At 39.3% G+C, this 20,744-nt stretch overlaps 1 long non-coding RNA gene across 1 annotated transcript; it reads right to left on the reverse strand.

The window, feature by feature from the left end:
* Window positions 1-585: 585 nt before the first annotated feature.
* LOC129034509 (uncharacterized) lies at window positions 586-19,426 on the reverse strand. The gene is made up of 4 exons (XR_008501961.1): window positions 16,786-19,426; window positions 15,648-15,738; window positions 11,181-11,305; window positions 586-1,248 (listed from the first exon to the last, which is right to left on the reverse strand). It is a non-coding gene; the product is annotated as an uncharacterized LOC129034509 (long non-coding RNA).
* Window positions 19,427-20,744: the final 1,318 nt, after the last annotated feature.

A 20,744-nucleotide genomic window follows, 5' to 3' on the forward strand; every position in this document is an offset into this window, starting at 1 on the left:
ACATACTGGAAACTTCTGGGGTTTGGCAATGTTCTATTGCTTGACCTGGGAGATGTTATGTGGGTGCTTGTTTTATAATTTGCTAATTGTACATTTATATTTAATTCACTTTTCTGTATGTTATATTTCACCAAAAGTAAAAAAAATTAGGTGATCCTTTGAACAAATGGTAGCCTGTAGAGCAAATCATTAATAAAATTATTCTCTAATGGACTTCTAGTGAGAAAACTTTTCCCCATGAGTCTCTGTTAGGTGCCTAATTTATCTCTAAATTCAAGACCTTTGGACACAATTGGTTTTGCTATAACCAGGAAAGGTTCTTTCCAGATACATCAGATATCTGGCTCTAACTCCCTGAAAAAGAATGTTGAAATGCTAGAGGGAAGATTTTTCCTCTTTGATAACCTGTTGCTTGTGAATGAGCTAACTGGTGCGATCTGGTATAGACTAGAAAGCCAGTGTATTTCTGAAATCAGGGTACTTATTTCTAGAGAAACGTGGAAACATTAACCAGATCCCCAGGGAAAGGCTTCCTGACAGACTGTTTTTGCTTCTTAGTTGTACAGATTAGACATAAAATGAGATGTGCCTTGAGTTTTTTATTCTCTTCAACATTTCAAAATATATTTTAAAAAAACAAAATGAAAAACTTAAGTAAATGAACAATAAGGTGATGGTCTTTCATAGTGTAAAGTGTAACTTTTTTGTTGCTCTCATTATGACCCCATGCCTTCATTACTCTAAGTGGACAGAAATTTTCAGACACAGGTTACTGTACACAGGATGATTCCATTTGGAAATTTAGGCCAAAGAGCAGAGAGAATAATCTTTTAAAGATATATATATATATATATATATATAGATAGATCTGTATCTTATATTGTAAACCACACTCACGTTTATACACAAATTTCATATTTATAAGTACAAAAGACAATGCAAATGAATAATTAATCTATAGTCAATATAGATAATACTGTTGTCCCCGTTCTCTGTTTTATAATTTTACAAGACAATTGTAGCTGTCTGCATACAGGTGGACTTGACTTGTAGCAACTGGAGACAAGGTGTAGTTCTGCATGTGTCTGAGATTCCAGAACTAGACTCAATTGTGATTCCAGATCCAATCAGACAATGGCTGTTCCCTGGTGCACATGGAGCTGAGCAGAGCAGCACACTGGGGCACAGGTGTTGGCCCTCAGCTCACTGTCCTGCTGCCACCCTCCACCACCTCCGAGACCGCTGTAACTTTGGGAGAATAACCCTTGAACCTCACCCTCTTCAATGCTTAAATAAAGAGAACATTCAATTAGAGAAAACAATTTTAGCCGTTAAATGTTCCATTTTTCCAAAGTGCTATTGATTTGACTCATACTGGTTTAGACATTTCCTAGGAAGAAAACAAACAAATCTGTATATTATACTCGTGCCCCCTTAATATGTATATGTTGAAGCCCTAATACCAAATGTGACTGTGTTTGGAGATAGGGCTTGTACAGAGGTAATTAAGGTTAAATGAGGTCATAAGAGTGGGATCCTAATCTAACAGGATTAGTGTCCTTATAAGAAGAGGAGCTCTAACCAGAGCTTCCACATCCCACCGCTTTGCCCCCACAGAAGAAAGGCCATGTGAGGACAGAAGGAGAAGATTGCATCTGCCAGCCAAAAAGAAAGTCCTCTCCAGACACCAAGCGCTTTGATTTTCCAGCACCTTGATTTTGGACTTCCTGCCTCCCGAACTGTGAGAAAATTAATTTTTATTGTTTCAGCCACTCAGCCTATGGTATTTTGTTAGGACAGCCTTAGTGGACTAATACACTGTGCCATCTTCTTAAAGAAGCTACCGTATTGCACATTGTATTTTTTGATGCTCATGTCCCAGTCACTATACAGGGTTTATTTCTTTCAGTTAAATGATGCTAATCACTTAATTCAGTCAACAAATAAGATAACTCACTCTGTGTCAGAAATTATTCTAGCTAGTGGCAATATGGCAGTAAATAACACAATATCCCTGCCCTTAGGAAATTTATATTCTAGTGGAGAAGAGTAAAGCACAGATGAGAAGACTTTAGTGACCCCTAAGCCAGCAGTATTTCACACTAGAGATTTTAAACTTCTTTCCCTTCAGTTAAAGGAATAAATCAATGAAAGTCTTTATGAACATGTTAACCAAGAACATATTCTACAGGAAGAAATCCCTTGTCTTCCCTTTTTAAAAATTGTCAAAATTAAACACAAATCTAAGTTAAATGAGATTCACAATTTATGAAAAGGCTAAATTAAGAACTGGTTTCTTTTTAACCAAGAACTGTCCAAGCAAAAACAAAACAAAACAAAAAAGTGCTCTTTCAGGGTGATTATGTAAAATGTTTTGTCAGACCAACACTGGGAAGCAATCCAGCCCTTGCACACAAATGCCTAGCTACATGGCAAAGCACTGAGAGTCATGACCTTCACACCATAAAATCGCTCTACAAAAGGAGCTGAGTGTGTCAGATATTACATGATCCATAGTAGCATCCTGCAGAATGTCACAGTCAGAATTCTATCAGTCTCCCAGTCTTTGAAATACTGAGGCACGAAAACAAAACCCACAAGTATTGCCTTAAGTATAGAACCAAGAGAAAGCTATTGAGCTATAATTGAGCAATTGATAATGTGCCTCATGGCAGGATAGGATGGAAAATACAATTTTAGCAGTGAGCATTGCTGAGAATTGTTAAAAACAAAAAAACAAAAAACAAAAATCAACAAACAAACAAAAAAACTACTTTCCAGAAATCCCAATAGAATTCCTTACATAAAGAGAGAAGGTAGGATTTTAAACCAAATGTAGACCCATTTTCATATCTGAGATTAGTTTGAATATGGAAATTTCCATGTCAAAGTCATGATTTTCAAAGCCTTCCAGACCTAGAGACCAGTGATAGGCATGTGATCCACATTTAATTGGTTAGTGTTAAGACTCTGCCCAGTAATGCAACTGGGCTAGTCATTTGCCTATTTGGGTTTACTCTCAGATCTAGTGTCTTTTCTCTTTCTCTGTTCTCAGTAACATGGGACTGGCCTTTGCAAACTACATATTCTGAGCTTTCTAGGCAGCCTGGGCTTCTGGGCTCTAGTAACAACTCTTTTTCCTTTGAGTCTCTTCAGCCCTAGGCGAGATATTGGCTCTCTGGATTGCCTCATTGTCCCTTGCTGTTTGCCTTTTTGGGTTTTCCCACAGGTCCATAATTAATTGCCCATATTCGACATACTATATTGTACCATGTGGCATGGGTTGTGTGGTTCCTGCTAAGCCTCACTGATATAGTACTTCACGTAAGACAGTGATTTGTATTATACAGCTGGGACCTCTCTCCTGAGTCTGAACCTGAGATAGAAAATTAGCATTGCAGTAATTGCTGAGGCAGAGAATAGCAGAGCATTAGAAGGTCCCCAGAAGCTCAGGTCTGTATTTTCTCCTGAATGGTAATTGTGTTCTCTGTGACTTTCAATTTTGCAATTTCCACTTTGTTCTAAAAGATATTGAGGTTTTCTTTAAAGCAGCCAATGTGGGAGTTATGACCATTTCCTGCCTCGCTCACTTCTCTTCATATCTTTACAATATACTCAAGTGTGTCTCAGCTCCACATAACCTGAAATAGCCTATTACCAAACCTGAATGAAAGAAGTCAAGGTGGTAAATCTGGAAACTGCTCTAAAGACACAAATGCTGCAAATGCACATGACTTACATGTCCTCAGGACTTAATGAAGGTGTGCAGGCAATTTAAATTTATTGAGATTGTTGACATAGTAGAACTTCTATCTACCATTTTGTTATATTTGTTTTCTATTTTTCTCATTTGTTCTTTGCTTCCCTTTCTCTTTTCTTATCTGCCTTCTTTTAGATTGATTGCATTTTTTTAATCCATTTTATCTCCTTTGGTGGCTTCTTAGTTCTCTGGTTTTTGTTGTCATATAGGTTTTTGTAGTTGGTTTTGTTTTAGTGTTTGCTTTAGGTTTTATACCATATAACTTTAATTTGTCATAACCTAGCTTCAAGTAACATATTCCTTCATGTATAATTTCTCTTTCTCTGCCTTTGTGCTATTGTCATAATTTAATGCTTACATGTTATATACCTCTCAATACATTGTTATCTTTCATTTAAACAGTCAACCGATATTTATTTATTTATTTATTTATTTATTTTTGAAATGGAGTCTTGCTCTGTTGCTCAGGCTGGAGTGCAGTGGCACAATCTTGGCTCACTGCAACCTCTGCCTCCTGGGTTCATGCTGTTCTCCTGCCTCGGCCTCCCAAGTAGCTGGGATTACAGGCGAGCACTTCCACTCCTGGTTAATTTTTTTTTTTTTTTTTTTTTTTGAGACAGTCTTGTTCTGTTGCCCAGGCTGGAGTGTAGTGGCGCGATCTTGGCTCACCGCAAGCTCCGCCTCCCGGGTTCACACCATTCTCTTGCCTCAGCCTCCCGAGTAGCTGGGACTATAGGCACCTGCCACCACGCCCAGCTAATTGTTTGCATTTTTAGTAGAGACGGGGTTTCACTGTGTTAGCCAGGATGGTCTCGATCTCCTGACCTCGTGATCCACCTGCCTCAGCCTCCCGAAGTGCTGAGATTACAAGCGTGAAGCCACCGCGCCTGGCCTTTTAAAAATTTTTTATAGAGACGGGGTTTCACAATGTGGGCCAGGCTGATCTCAAACTCCTGGCCTCAAGTGATCCACCCGCCTTGGCCTCCCAAAGTGCTGGGATTACAGGCATGAGCCACTGCGTCCAGGATATTTATTTATTTTTAATTAATTTCAATGAGTTTTGGGGGAACAGGTGGTGTTTGGTTACATGGATAAGTTCTTTACTGGTGATTTTTGAGGTTTTGGTGCACCCGTCCCTGGAGCAGTGTACACTGTATCTAGTGTGTAGCATTTTACTCCTCACCTCCCTCCCACCATTCCCTCTGAGTCCCCAAAGTCCATTGTATTATTCTTATGCCTTTGCATCCTCATAGCTTAGTTCCCACATATCATTGAGAACATATGATGTTTGATTTTCCATTTCTGAGTTACTTCGCTTAGAATAATGGTCTCCAGCTCCATTCAGGTGGCTGCAAAGGCCATTATTTTGTTCCCTTTTATGGCTGAGTAGTATTCCATGGTGTGTATGTATATATATACACTATGTATATATACCATATTTGCTTTATCCACTCATTGATTGATGGGCATTTGGGCTGGTTCCATATTTTTGCAGTAGCACATTGTGCTGCTATAAACATGCATGTACAAGTGTCTTTTTTTACGTGACTTCTTTTCCTTTGTTTCAATACCCAGAAGTGGGATTGCTGAATCAAATGGTACATCTACTTTTAGTTCTTTAAGGAATGTCCATACTCTTTTCCATAGTGGTTGTACTAGTTTACGTTCCCACCAGCAGTGTTATAGTGTTCCCTGTTCCATCCCAACAACTATTATTTTTTGACTTTTTTTTTTATTATGGCCATTCTTGTAGGAGTAAGGTGGTATCATGTTGTGGTTTTGATTTGCATTTCTCTGATCATTAGTGATGTTGAACATTTTTTCATTTGTTTGTTGTCCATTTGTGTATCTTCTTTTGAGAATTATCTGTTCATGCCTTTAGCCCACTTTTTGATGGGATTGTTTGCTTTTCTCTTGCTGATTAGTTTGAGATCCTTGTAAATTCTGGATATTCATCCTCTGTCAGATATACAGATTGTGAAGATTTTCTCCCCCTCTATGGGGTGTCTGTTAACTCTGCTGATTATTTCTTTTGCTATGCAGAAGCTTTTTAGTTTAAGTCCCATCTATTTATCTTTGTTTTTGTTGCATTTGCTTTTGGGTTCTTGGTCATGAAGTCTTTGCCTAAGCCAATGTCTAGAAGGATTTTTCCAATATTATCTTCTAGAACTTTTATGATTTCAGGTCTTAGATTTAAGTCTCTGATCCATCTTGAGTTGATTTTTGTATAAAGTGAGAAAAGAGGATCCAGTTTCATTCTTCTACATATGGCTTGCTGATTGTTCCAGCACCATTTGTTGAATAGGTGTCCTTTTCCCACTTTACATCTTGTTTGTTTTGTCAGATGATCAGTTGACTGTAAGTATTTGGCTCTATTTCTAGGTTCTGTATTCTGTTCCATTGGCCTGTGTGCCTATTTTTATACCAGTCCCATACTGTTTTGGTGACTATGGCCTTACAATATAGTTTGAAGTTGGGTAATGTGACACCTCTAGATTTGTTCTTTTTGCTTAGTCTTGCTTTGGATATGTGGGCTCCTTTTTGTTCCATGCAATTTTAGGATTTTTTTTTTTAGTTCTGTGAAGAATTATGGTGGTATTTTGATGTAATTGCATTGAATTTGTATATTGCTTTTGGCAGTATGGTATTTTTACAATATTGATTCTATCCATCCATGAGCATAGGGTATGTTTCCATTTGTTTGTGTCATCTATGATTTCTTTCAGCATTGTTTTGTAGTTTTCCTTGTAGATGTCTTTCACCTCCTTGGTTAGGTGTATTCCTAAATATTTTACAGATTTTGTAGCTATTGTAAGAGATGTTGAGTTCTTGATTTGATTCTCAGCTTGGTCATGGTTGGTGTATAGCAGGGCTACTGATTTGTGTACATTAATTTTGTATCTTGAAACTCAACTGAATTCATTTACCTGTTCTAGGATCTTTTTAGAGGAGTCTTTAGGGTTTTCTAGGTATATGATCATATCATCAGCAAACAGAGACAGTTTGACTTTCTCTTTACTGATTTGGATGCCCTTTATTTCTTTCTCTTGTCTGATTGCTCTGGCTAGGACTTCCAGTACAATGTTGAATAGAAGTGGTGAAAGTGGGTATCCTTGTCTTGTTCCAGCTCTCAGGGGGAATGCTTTCAACTTGTCCCTGTTACGTATAATGCTGGTTGTGGGTTTGTTATAGATAGCTTTTATTACCTTAAGGTATGTCCCTTTGAATTTGTTTTTGCTGAGGGTTTTAATCATAAAGGGATGCTGGATTTTATAAAATGATTTTTCTGCATCTATTGAGATGATCACATTGTACTTATTTTTAATTCTGTTTATGTAATGTATCACATTTATTGACTTGCATATGCTAACCCATCCCTGCTTCCCTGGTATGAAACCCACTTGATCATGGTGGATTATCTTTTTCATATGCTATTGGATTCAGTTAGCTAGTACTGTGTTGAGGATTTTTGCATCTATGTTCATCAGAGATATCAGTCTGTAATTTACTTCTTTTGTTATGTCCTTTCCTTATTTTGGTATTAGGGCTTCATAGAATGATTTAGGGAGGATTTCCTCCTTCCCTATCTTTTGGAATAGTGTCAATATAATTGGTACCAGGTTTTTTTTGAATGTCTGATAGACTTCACGTGGGAATCCATCTGTTCCTGGACTCTTTTTTGTTGGCAATTTTTGAATTACCATTTCAATCTTACTGATTGTTATTGGTCTGTTCAGAGTTTCTATTTCTTCCTGGTTTAATCTAGGAGGGTTGTATATTTCCAGGAATTTATGTATCTCCTCTAGGTTTTCTAGTTTGTGTGTGTAAAGATGTTCATAGTAGCCTTGAATGATCTTTTGTATTTCTGTGGTATCGGTTGTAATACTTTCTGTTTCATTTCTAATTGAACTTATTTATATCTCTCTTCTTGGTTAATCTCGCTAATGGTGGATCAGTTTTGTTTATCTTTTAAAAAAAACAGCCTTTTGTTTCATTTGTCTTTTGTATTTTTTTTGTAGTTGTTGTTGTTTCCATTTCATTTAGTTCTGCTCTGATCACTGTTATTTCTTTTCTTCTGCTAGGTTTGGGTTTTGTTTGTTCTTGTTTCTCTAGTTCCTTGAGGTGTGACCTTAGATTGTCTATTTGTGCTCTTCAGCTTTTTTGATGTATGCATTTTAAGCTATGGACTTTCCTCTTAGCACTGCTTTTGCTGTATCCCAGATGTTTTGATAGGTTGTGTTACTTTTATCATTTAGTTCAAATAATTTTTTATTTCCATCTTGCTTTCATTGTTGACCCAGCATTGAGGCCATTTACATTCAACATTAGTATTGAGATGTGAGGTGCTATTCTAGTCATCATGCTAGTTGTTGCCTGAATATCTTGTGTTTTTTTTTTTCATTGTGTTATTGTTTTATAGGCCCTGTTAGATTTATGTTTTCAGGGGGTTCTATTTTGGTGTATCTCGAGGTTTTGTTTCAAGTTTGACAACTCCTTTTAGCAGTTTCTGTAGTGCTGGCTTGGTAGTGGTGAATTCTCTCAGCATTTTTTTTGGTCCAGAAAAGACTTTCCTTCTTTCATTTATAAAGCTTAGTTTTGCTGGATACAAAATTCTTGACTGATAATTGTCTTGTTTAAGGAAGCTAAAAATAAAACTCCAATCCCTTCTGGCCTATGGGGTTTCTGCTGAGAAATCTACAGTTAATCTGATAGGTTTTCCTTTATAGGTTACCTGATGCTTTTACCTCACAACTCTTAAGATTTTTTCCTTCATCTTGACTTTAGATAACCTGAAGACTATGTACCTAGGTTACAAACTTTTTGCAATGCATTTCCCAGGTGTTCTTTGAGCTTCTTGTATTTGGATGTCTAGCCCTTTAGCAAAGCCAGGGAAATTTTCCTCGATTGTTCCCTTAAATATATTTTCTAAACTTTTAGATTTCTCTTCTTCCTCGGGAACACAAGTTATTCTTAGGTTTGGTTGTTTAACATAATCCCATACTTCTTGGAGGCTTTGTTCATTTTTTTTAAAAAATCTTTTTTCTTTGTCTTTGTTGGGTTAATTTGAAAGCCTTGTGTTTGAGTTCTGAAGTTCTTCCTTCTACTTGTTTGCTTCTATTGTTGAAACTTTCTAGTGTATTTTACATTTCTCTAAGTGTGTCTTTCATCTCCAGAAGTTGTGGTTGTTTTTTATTTATGCTATTTTTCTGGAGAATTTTTCATCCATATCCTGTACTTTTTACAAAATTTCTTTAAGTTAGTTTCTACCTTTCTCTGTTGCCTCTTTGAGTAGCTTAATAATTGACCTCTGAATTCTTTTTCTGGCATTTCAGAGATTTCTTCTTGGTTTGGATCCATTGCTTGTGAGCTAGTGTGATCTTTTGGGGGTGTTAAATAACCTTGTTTTGTCATATTACCAGAATTGTTTTTCTGGTGCCTTCTCATTTGGGTAGACTATGTCAGAGGAAAGATTGGGGCTTAATGGCTGCTGTTCAGATTCTGTTGTCCCACAGCATGCTCTGTTGGTGTGGTGCTCTTCCCTTTCTCTAGGGATGGGGCTTCCTGAGAGCCAGACTACAGTGATTGTTATTGCTCTTCTGGGTTTAGCCACCCATCAGATCTACCAGGCTCCAGGATGATACTGAGGAGTGTCTGCAAAGAGTCCTGGGATGTAATCCATCTTCAGGTCTTGCAGTCATGGATACCAGCACTTGCTCTGGAAGAGACAGCTTTACAGTCCACAGTAAAGTGGACTCTGTGAGGGTCCTTGGTTTTAGTTGTGTTTAGTGCACTGGTTTTCTCGAATGCTGTTAAACAGTCAACAAACTTTTCAAAGAGGTGTGTTTTTATTTTTTATTTTTTTATTTTTTTATTTTTTTATTTTTTGAGACAGAGTCTCTCTCTATTGCCAGGCTGGAGTGCTGTGGCACAGTCTTGGCTCACTGCAGCCTCTGACTCCCTGGTTCAAGTGATTCTCCTGCCTCAGCCTCCTGAGTAGCTGGGATTACAGGCACATGCCACCACATCCAGCTAATTTTTGTATTTTTAGTAAAAACAGGGTTTCACCATATTGGCCAGGATGGTCTCCATCTCTTGACCTCATGATCTGCCTGCCTTGACTTCCCAAAGTGCTGGGATTATAGGCGTGAGCCACTGCACCTGGCCAAGAGATTTTTTAAATAAGGAAAAAGTATTTTATATTTTACCCATGAGTTTATTATCTAGTACTCTTTATTCTGTTACATAGATCCATATTTCCATATGGCATTATTTTCCTTTTGCCTGCAATATTCTAATATTTATTGTAGAGAAGATCTGCTGCTAATGAATTCTTTTAGGATTTATAAATTTAAAAAGTCTTTATTTTCCCTCTGTTTTGGGAGGATCTAGTCACTGGATATAGTATTCTACTTGAAAGGATTATTTTTTCCTTTCAATACTTTAAAGAAAATGTTTCAATGCCTTTGAGCTTCCATTGTTTTTAAAGAGAAATCTGCTGTCATCCCTCTCTTTGGCTATCTGTACATAATGTGTCTTTTTTCTTTGGCTGCTTCTAAGGTTTTCTCTTTCCCAGTTGTATTAATCAATTTGATTCTAATGTGCCTTAGTGTAGTTTTCTTTATGTTCTTTGTGTTTTCAGTTTGTTGAGTATCTTGCATCTATCAGTTTATGCTTTTTGTTAAATTTGTTTCTTTTCTCAACTATTTTTTCTGTCCACCCTCACTCCCCAACCTTGTACCCTTCTGAGCCATCTCCAGTTGCAATGTATATTAAGTTTCTTGAGGTTGTTGTTATTGTTCATTTTGTTTGGTCTTTTTTCTTACCTTGTTTTGTTTTAGATAGTTTCTATTATTGTCTTCAAGTTGATTGATCTTTTACTCTACAGTATCTAGTCCGTTTTTATATGGTATATGTTTCATGTTAAGTATTGTATTCATAATTTCCAAAGTTAGATATCTTTCATATCTCTCCTACTTGTGCTCATGCTTTCCCTTACTTTGTGAACACATAAAATATAGTATTAACTATTTTAATTTCCTCATGTGCTAATTCTATCATCTATATTATTTCTGGGTCAGTTTCAAGTCACTGATTTTTCTCCTCATTATGAGTTTTAATTCTGATTTTTTGCATGCCTTGTAATTTTTGATTGGATGACAAACAGTGTGGATTTTACCTTTTTATGAGTGCTGGATATTTCATATTTCTTTATATGTTTTTGAACTTTGTTCTAGGACCTTGTTAAGTTATTTAAAAAGAGTCTGTTTCCTAGTGCTACTATAACAAATTACCACAAACTGAATGGCTTAAAACAACAGAAATATATTTTCTCACAGCCATTGAAGCCAAAAATCTAAAATCAAGATGTTAGCAGAGCCACATTTCCTCCAAAGGAAGTGGCAGGTAATCCAGTACTTACCTCTTCCAGCTTCTGGTGGCTTTTTTGGCACTCTTGGACTTGAGGTCACTGCACTTTAATCTCTGCCTCTGTTTTCACATCATCTTTTCCTCTGAGTGTTTGTGTTATCTCCCTTTGCCTCTATCCTGAAGAACACGTATAATTCCATTAAGGGTCTACCCAGATAATCCGGGGTAATCTCTTCATCTCAAAATCCTCAACTTAATTACATCTACAAATACCCCTTTCCCAAATAAATTCTCATTTACAAGTTCAGGGATTATAACCTGATAACTTTGCTGACCATAATTATAAGATGTAAGGATAAATTAGTTCTCTGTTATTCTAATTTGGCTAGAAGAAAAAGTCTGGGGGAAGTATAAAGGAACAAGTAAAAAATGTATGGAGTGAACCAGGAAGATACCCTGAGGATTTCATTCACCAGTTCAATTTGTTAAAAATGTTCACTGAACACCTAATATGTGATGGGGACATAGAAAAAAGAGTACCCTTGTCCTCATAGAGCTAACATTCTAATGAGAGGAGACTAATAATAAAACAAATAAGTCAAACACATAATCTTCAGATTATGAGGGCTCTGGGAAAAAAATAAAGCAAGCAAGCAAGACATATGAAATTTGACTCCAGAGATGGTGAACAGGTTATAATTTTAAATAGAGTGGGCAGGGAAGTTCTGATTGGAAATGGAGTATTTGAGTAAAGATCTGAAATAAAGTGAGAAAGTGAGGCATGCACATATCTGATGAAGATGTTTCAGGCAGATGGAACAGTATGTACAAAAGCCTGAGTTAGCAATGTGTCTGGTGAGTTCAGAAAAAGTGGCTAGAAACCCAGCATCAGCTAGAGCAGAATGAGCCACACTGGGGGGTATGTCAGACGGTGCAGATCAAATAGGACATTGAAAGCTATATATAATGACTTTGGCTTTCACTTGAGTAAGATGGAAAGCCATTTGGAATGCCATGATATGATTAGGCTTTAAAGGGATTTCTTGACTGTGGTGTTGGGAAGAGATTGGCAACAGAGTATGGAAGCAGAAAGATCTGTTAGGACAGAATTATTCAGTGACAGAATAATGGTGGCTTAAATTAGGATGGCAGTGAAGGTGTGAGATGGCTTTAGATTCTGCTGAAGGTTGAGCCAACAGGACTTGTTGGTGGATTACATGTGGGGTATGAGAGAAAGAGAGGCATTCAGAAGAAATCTAATGTTTTAGGCCTGAGCAGCGGAGGGATGAAGTTGCTATTAGTTGAGATGGGGAGGACTGTGAGAGGCACAGGTCTTAAAAGGAAGAGCAGAAGTTTCTTTTTGAATATTTAAGTGTGAGGTGCCAATTATACATCCAATTGAGATGTTAAAGAGATCATTGGATATACTGAGTCTGGCATTTATTGGAGAGGTCTGGTTTGGGCATATAGATTCAAGAGTCAACTGACAGCAAATGGAAGGGAACAGAATTATTATGTTTAGGAACCTATTAAAATTAGGAAGCGTTAGGTATCTTCAAGCCTCTTCTCTTTTAACCTAAGGGGTTATATGGAAAATGTTTCTAAGCATATAGCGTCCTACCTGTTCAATGTTCATTGATAAAACAAATTAAAATATAGAACAGAGAAAAGTATAGAATAGAATTGAGGTACAAGAAGTGCAATAGTTGATGAGAAAATGTCTGAAATTTAACATAAACTAGATAATTAAATTCTCACAAGATAGGTATTACTGCCCCCATTTTATGGATAGGGAAACTGACTTTTACAGAGGTCAAACAGCATGCCCAAACTCACAAAGTCAGTGAGTTGTAGAGCTGGGATTCAAATCCAGCAGATCTAACTCTGAAGTCCAGGTCCTTCCTATGACTCTACAAGGCCTTCCAGCCAAACAGTTTAAGGGTAGAAATCATGGCATATTTGGGACTCAGGGCTCACTTCTTTACTTACGAGGTTAAGCTTTGTGCCACAGGAAATGATCTAGACTAGTTTCTACAAAATGGGGCCAGGAAAGTCATAATTGTAAATATTCATTATTTGAGAACTACTTCCATTATTGGGCTGAAAGCAAAGGATTTGTATATCTTACCACTTGGTTACACGAGATCATGAATAAACAAAATATAATTAAGATTGATTATAAAGATAAACATAGAAAGAGAACCCAGCTCATTACTTAACTTTACTGCTATTGATACCAAGCCAGAAAACTTTTCAATTGAGGAACACCATGCTAGCCAATTTTAAATTAAAGTCTCTCAAACATGCAAACCCCAGCCTCCCCACCTCCCCCACCTCTGTCACTGTGCCATGCCAGATTGGCAAGGCCATTTGTAAGGGAAGCAAAGTATCCTGGTGAACAGGCCACCTTGCCAGGAGGCACCTGAAGACCTTATCAACAATGAGCCTACTTATTCTTACTGTCCTTTCTTTTTAGATCCTCTATAAAAGGTATAGCTGTTTATCACCTATTGCAGTACCTCAGAATCAAATGTCAGTGATATCAATACATGGGGATAAGAGAGCTCATTCAAGGTGAAATGGAAGATACCACTTGGTTTGTTTATCATGCAGTACAAGGGGAGGAAAGAAGGGGAAACAGGGAAGATGGAGCAATGTCCCTCACAAAAGGAGATGGGTGAGCTGTGCCAACAGCCTTTCCTTTCCAGAACACCAAAGGAGCCATTGTTGCTAACTTTGTATTTTGGTCTTGACAGGAGACACCTGATCCTAGTTTAGGGATTTATTTCCATGGCAGGACTAAAGCAGTCTGACCTGACATAAAGAGACCTGGAACGCACACATGTCCTACCAGTCCCATGGTTGGGAGATGGTGTAGATTGCATCTGCAGGGGGTCTTTGCTGCTTACTACAACTCTGGGGTCTTCGGATTCATACCTGAAGTTTGTGAACTCTACAGTGAACGTGGCTCATTTGCTCTCTCCCTCTAGCTCCATTTCATTGAGTTACTTTTCCAGCATTAAGGATTCCTCACTAAATGACTGAAAGGCAGATGACAGGAAGGAGATTTTTTTGCTTTGGTTTCTCTGACAGGTCTTGTGAACAGGGCTCTAAGCAGATGCTGGCATTAGAAAATATTTGTGTTCTTTGACTTTCCTGATACCTGGTATAGGAAATTCAGTGAAGAAAGCAGGCAAGACAAGGCTTGTATTACAGGATCCAGTGGCACAAAGCCACAGGAGACAAGAAATAGTGGGCACTGAAACACTGACAAGAATTTTACATCCTTGTCTCACTGAGTCTGATCTCTTGATGCCCTGGGAGATGTGAAACACTTACAAAGAGCCAGTATTGACTAATGCCTGGAGATTTCATTTAGAAACTGATAGTGTCTGGGGTGAATTAATACAGCACATGATTTCCCCCACAAAAGTTAATTTTCTGGAAAAACTTTCTGAAGAATGAAATGCCCAGATACTCAGTAGCTTAAAAGTAATGAGAATTAAGCTGACATCGTGAGAAGGAGATAGCTCCATAGAGGAGCTGACATTTAGTGTGGGCTCCAGCCATGCCCAGCCAAATAAGCAGTATTTTCTGGCAGCCCCAGTGAGAGCCATCACCAGTTCTTTTGTTTAACAAAATCCAAGACTGCAGTTAACAATTTCTATGACTTGGCCTTCAGAGCCTTCAAGTTACAAGAGGATAAACAAGTAGGAAAGAAAAGGGAGACGCCAGTGTTTCAGAAATTATGATCTTCAAAGGAGGAGAAATAGTTCAACCACAGGGAAAGTGGTCAGAAATTTGATATCCTTTCTGTGAGAGCACAAGGAGACCCCAAACTACCAAACCACTGTATCTGAGGAGGCGTTGCTGGGACTGAAGTTTCCAGAAATCTTTGAATGGCTCATTTATTTTACTGGGGCTAAAGTTGACGGGGTAATTATCAGGGCAGGCTGTGGATTTGATTGCTGTTCAGGCAAGCAGGCTTTCACTGTCAGCCAGGAAGCACTTGGGAATTACTGCAATGTGCCATGCAGACCTGTGCGTGTGAGTGTGCATACATGCTGTGTGTGTGTGTGTGAGAGAGAGAGAGAGACAGAGAGTGAAAGAGAAAGCTGAGGAGGAAGGATGGTCTATCTCTCTTTGCTTTTAAATCCAATTTTTCTCTGCTTGGTGTATATACCAGAGTCAGCAGAGAGAGGTGAAGTTTTCGGTGTGCTAAACCCTACACTAAGGATGAATTTCTATTTCACCTGTAACTCAAGCTTCCCCAGTCTAACAGGATTATATTAATGGGAATAGCCAAAATATCACAGCCCCCACCCCTGCACACCCCCCACCCCTTACCACCAATGCATGGCCCAGAAGCTCCAGCTCCATCAAAGTCTCACCCAGTGTTGGATACTCTCTAGTGGGATCTTGTGTGTCCTCAGAAACAGTTATTTTATGCTCTTTCAGTTCAGGGTTTCATAGCTGGGGATCAAGATGCCATCTGAGGGTGGCTGTGCCCTCACCTCACCTCTGCATGGCTTCAGTGGTATTCTTGAGAGTCTAAATGTCCATGCCAAGGAATGGAGGGGTCACCTTTTTCTAGTGGCCACATCAGCAACCTGCAGGGTACCAAGGAACGGCTGTACTTTCTGGAGTTTTCACCAGGCTGAAGCAACACTGTCTCCCCTATTCCGTCACCTTTGCCTCCTGGGTAGCCATGATCATGCTGCCAGGTCATGCAAAACCCTGTGAGAACATATCTTCCACCTTCTGCCTGTAGCTCCTTCTTTCTAAGCAGTGCAGATAAAAAATTAAGGTAGGAGGATCCACATTCTATACCAGTGGTTCTCAAACTTCAGCATGCATTAGAGTCACCTGAAGGTTTCATTAAAACACTGATTTCTGGGTGTTATCCAGGCTTTTTGATTTAGTAACTCTGGGGTGGGGTTTAAGATTTTACATTTCAAAATAATCCCCAGATGATTCTGGTACTACTGCTCTAGGGACCACATTTTGAGAACCACTGTTCTGGACAAGCACTATGCTGCCCCAGGGCCTCTGATCCACCAGTTGTCTGGGAGGTCCTGCCCCTCAACAGAGACACACCCAGACACGTGCGTCTTCACAGAGGGCCCCATTTATGTTCAATCTGGTGCCTCCATTGCCATCATAGATGAAAACACATTGACCCTCCCATGTCATGCGTTTAAAGCAGAGATTTGCTTGCTTGCATTCAGGCAATGTAGGTTTTGACTCCAGAACTTCACACTTGCATGTTCCTTAGGTACAAATTACTGATCAACACCATTCTGGGGGTAGAGGTTGGGGGTCCCTTAAATGCTGAAGAATGATCATTTGTGTGGTCTTCTCCCTCTTACTGCAAAAATTATATTTGGTGGTAGAAAATTATTTCTTTGGTGGACTAGTAAAGCAACTGATGGGTAGGAGGCCTGGAGGATAAGAGGGGCTGTAAAGCAAGGGAGAAAAAACAGGAGAGAAGGGGACAAAATGGGTGCCTTCCCATGTTGAGCCTTTGAGGATTAGTCCTTGAACTATAGTTTTATCATGGATTAAATGGGCCTGGAGGAACGGGCCTTCCAGGAAGTCTAGACTATGTCGAACATTTCTGCGGGAAATGTGTTATGAGAAGACACGAACTAACTTACCCACCAACTGGAACTCAACTTGCTGCAAATTGGAGGTTACAGGAAATGTGCTAAAGGTCTTTTGCCACAGATGAACATTCTTTTGCCCTGATAGTGTGTATCATCAGTTATGCTATGGGAGAAGCACAAATGAGATCTGGCATCTGCTAGGCTGCTGAATTATTGCTGTTATTGTTGGGTTTCTTGTATCTTTCCCATGAAATTACAGTGATCATCACTATGGCATCTGCTGGGCCTGAGATGGATCAGAGCTAAAAATAGGATGGAGAATTCAGGCTCCTGGAGACAGTTCATGCACTGTGTGAGCTTTGAACCTTTGGTTTGCTCCAACTTTTGAGTTTGGCTTGAGGTGACTCTTGGCAATAATGGGACAGAGCTCTGAGGGAAGGCAGTGTATGAAAGTGGAATCTCCAGATTTCATAAACTCCAGGGACCTTCAAGCTAATTGCATTCAACTCCACCCTTCTGCTGATGAGAAACTGAGGCCTAGAGAGTCATAGTAACCACAGCACGAGTGTGGCCACGTGGGATTAGTTTGGGGCTCCAGAAATAGTTTCCTCAAACCTGCCTCCTATGGTGTGTTCCCTGGACCACTGGTGTTTGAGACAGTTAGCAGGTGCTAGATGAAATGGTTTGGGAAATACCAGGTTAAGTATTAAGTGTAAGGGCAGGACCCGCTTAAGCTTTCCTAGGAGATATGTGCAGTATTTTGAATCTCTAAGAGGAGTTAAAGTAGGCTGCCTCTTTTTTCCTACTGAGCACTTCATGGAAGTACTCCGTGGAACCCATTTTGGGAAATTCTGCATTATGCCCATAGGTCTTAAAGTCTCCCAGCTGAATTGATACCCCTTAAGATAGGTTTGCTTGAAGTTCTGATGGGAACAATGTGTACTGGGAGTAAGGCTGTCAAGTAAAATATAGGGTGTTCCAGGTAAATTCAAATTTCAGTTAAATCAATTTTTTTTCTTTCTTTTTTTTTTTTTTAGTGAAGGTCTCATGCAAGATTTGGGACATACTTAAAAGATTATTCATAGTTTAATCTGAAATTCAAATTTAACCAGGAATTCTCGGATTTTATTGCTAAATCTGGCATTCCTAAATGGAGATTAGAGCAGAAAGAGAGAAAACTAAGAGCTGTTAAGACAGGCAGGCTGGGCCTTGGCCTCAGGAAGGAAGGGGCCACCCTCAAGGCTCTGTGCCAAGGAGAGAGCCCAGGTGTTTCTAGCCCACTTAGACCAGAGGCTTCAAATAGGACTGGCTACTGGCTTCAGTCTGGAAATTTGTGGGGCAATTTTTGTTGTGATGATGATTGGGAGGTTCTACTGGCACTTAATGGACAGCAATGCCATATGTCCTGTAATGTGTGAGACAGTCCAGTGTCCTACCTCACATTCTTAAATGTGCTTTCTTACTTCCCTTAAATGCAAGCCTAATCACTATATGAAAGTTCTAGCTCCTGACAACTTCTTTAAGTCCCCTGGGATGCTCATACTCCAGTATTTACATGTTAAATTATATGTCATTTTATGCTGACTTACTTTCCTTTTATTTATCCTCTTTCCTATTGTTAAGGCAATGTGTTTGTGTGTGTTCAATTATTTACAATTATTTATACCTACAGGCAATAGTATCTGTGATTTTCATTTTAGGAGAGTAAAATAGGTGTTATAAAATGTTCATAATAAAAATGAACACTTGTTTGGTAGAAATAAGAAGTATCGACTGAGCCACATTGTTTTTCTTGGCTATAGTAAAACCCTGAGTTCTGCTCTCTTCTTCTTCATTAAGTATATCCGTTCAAATTAGGTTTGGCTACATTTAATGGAAAAACAAAATGAGATTGATAAATAAAAATAAAATCCTAAATGCCATACCAACTGAATGGATCCTTCCCACTTGGCCAAGGGGACCCCCAAAAAACCTTAAAAACTGGCCACGATGGTACAGAAGGTTGGACATGCCTTATTATACCCCCTCCCTCACTAACCACTATTAGGCTTTGTTTCCTAAGCATTAAACAAATCCAGCCCTTTGGAAGGACTTGTTCTACTGCTAAATTCAACCAACCTCCCTTTTGTGGTTTTGACACAACAAATGATCAACATTCTTTCCTGATAAGAGACCGCCAACCACAAAGTGGTTCTGGCCATCTATGGATGCTGTGCAGAGGGACTTTGTGTGCTCTGTTTCACCCTTGGATGTATAGGGCCTAATTGTAATACATTTAAATGTTAGGTCTCCACCCCAAAGTGAACATGGGACACATGTTGTATTCATGTTAGTCCTCTACACATGCCCATGCCTCCCCTTTGTGAATATTCATAGCTCCTCTTATAACTGTCAAATATATATATTTGGCCACCCTGCTCAGCATATATCTCTGTCTTATTCTTCCCACTCTCAAGAGCCTATTTCTGGCTTCTGACTGGAGGTTACGCTTATCAGAATGGCTGCCTGCAGGCTGCAACACTTTATGAGAAATAAAGCTCTCCTTTCCAAATTTGTAACTTTGTCGTTCTTCAGTTGACGAGAAAAAGCAGTGGCTTCAACAATACAGCAGGTTATTTCTGTTGCATGTAATAGAAGTTAAGAGGTAGGCTGTCTTGTGTTGGGAGGCTGCATCCTTCCAGGTCTCTGTTCTGCCATCCTCAAGATGGCTGTTTGGAGGTCTTGGCCATGTTTGACACTCATTTTTGGAAGCCAGCCTCCATTCTGAGGAGGCAAAGCAGCCACATGAAGAGGCCCACAAGAAGGGAACCAAGGGCCCTAGCCAACAGTCTCAGCTGAGCTCCCAGCCAGTGGCTGCATCCAAAGCCAGCCTGGCAAATGAGGCTATTTCAGCCAGCACCTTCCAGAACCCAAGCTGTCACTATGTGACACCAAAGAACTGTCTGGTGGATACACAGAAATGTGATAAATGATAGGTCATTGTTCTTTTAAGCCACTAAGTTCCCCCTTCCCCTACCACTACCACCCCACAGGTAGGAGGGATTGTTATACAGCAATTGATAACCCAAACAACATTCGTTTATTCATTCATGTGAACTCATATGCTAAGCACTCTTCCAGATGCTGAGGATTCAGGAGTGAAAAGGTGGAAAAAATCCCTGCCTTCAAGAAGTTTACCATCTAGCTAGCTCCTTCTTTTATTCCTCTAGAGGCTACAAATCATTTTTCTCTTCAAGCTACCAGCCCTACTTCTTGTTTTATGGGGAAGTTGGAGACAATTAGAAGTGAATTTTTCCAACTTCTTTCTCCCACACCCACATTTCCCTGGATCTACACTGTCTCCTCTGCTCCACTGCAGCTCACGACAGGGCCAGAACCAGCCTATCCCCTCTTTTCTGCTATCCAGCTACCAGACCCTAGATCTATCCTTCCTCTCATGTGCCTTTAACTTCTGCTCCATGAGACCAACTCTTTCATAATATAAACAGATTCATCTCTACAGTCCTAAAAACTAGCAAAATAAAAAGCTCCTCTTTAACCTTATCTTCACACTGTACCTTTTGCTCTTTCTCTTTTAGCCTTCACAGCCAAGTTTCTACAGATTGGAGTCTTCTCATTCTTTCTCTGTTTTCTCATTTCCAGTTCACTAGCATATAATGGTCATGGAAGGTCTCTATGGGAAGTGACATTTAAGCTGATACAATAACAATTTCTTGATTCCTCATATTGCTGGAACTTTCAGCAGCATTTGCATTTCTAACCATTCTTTCCTTCCTCAACTAAACTCTAGGGTAATCTCTTGGTTCTCTTCCTACATCTCCAACCCATCTATCTCTTTCCCTTATCTTTCTGGCCATTCTCCATCAGGTATTGTTCAGGGTTCCACCTTTGGCCTTCCTGTCTCACTCACCTTCTTCGCAGCCAAATTCATCCACATCCATAGTTTTAACCCACCACCAAAGTGCTAATGACCCCAAACCAGTATGTCCACTCCAGACTGCTACCCCCAG

Source organism: Pongo pygmaeus, chromosome 3 (assembly GCF_028885625.2).
Source record: "Pongo pygmaeus isolate AG05252 chromosome 3, NHGRI_mPonPyg2-v2.0_pri, whole genome shotgun sequence".
Taxonomy (NCBI): domain Eukaryota; kingdom Metazoa; phylum Chordata; class Mammalia; order Primates; family Hominidae; genus Pongo; species Pongo pygmaeus.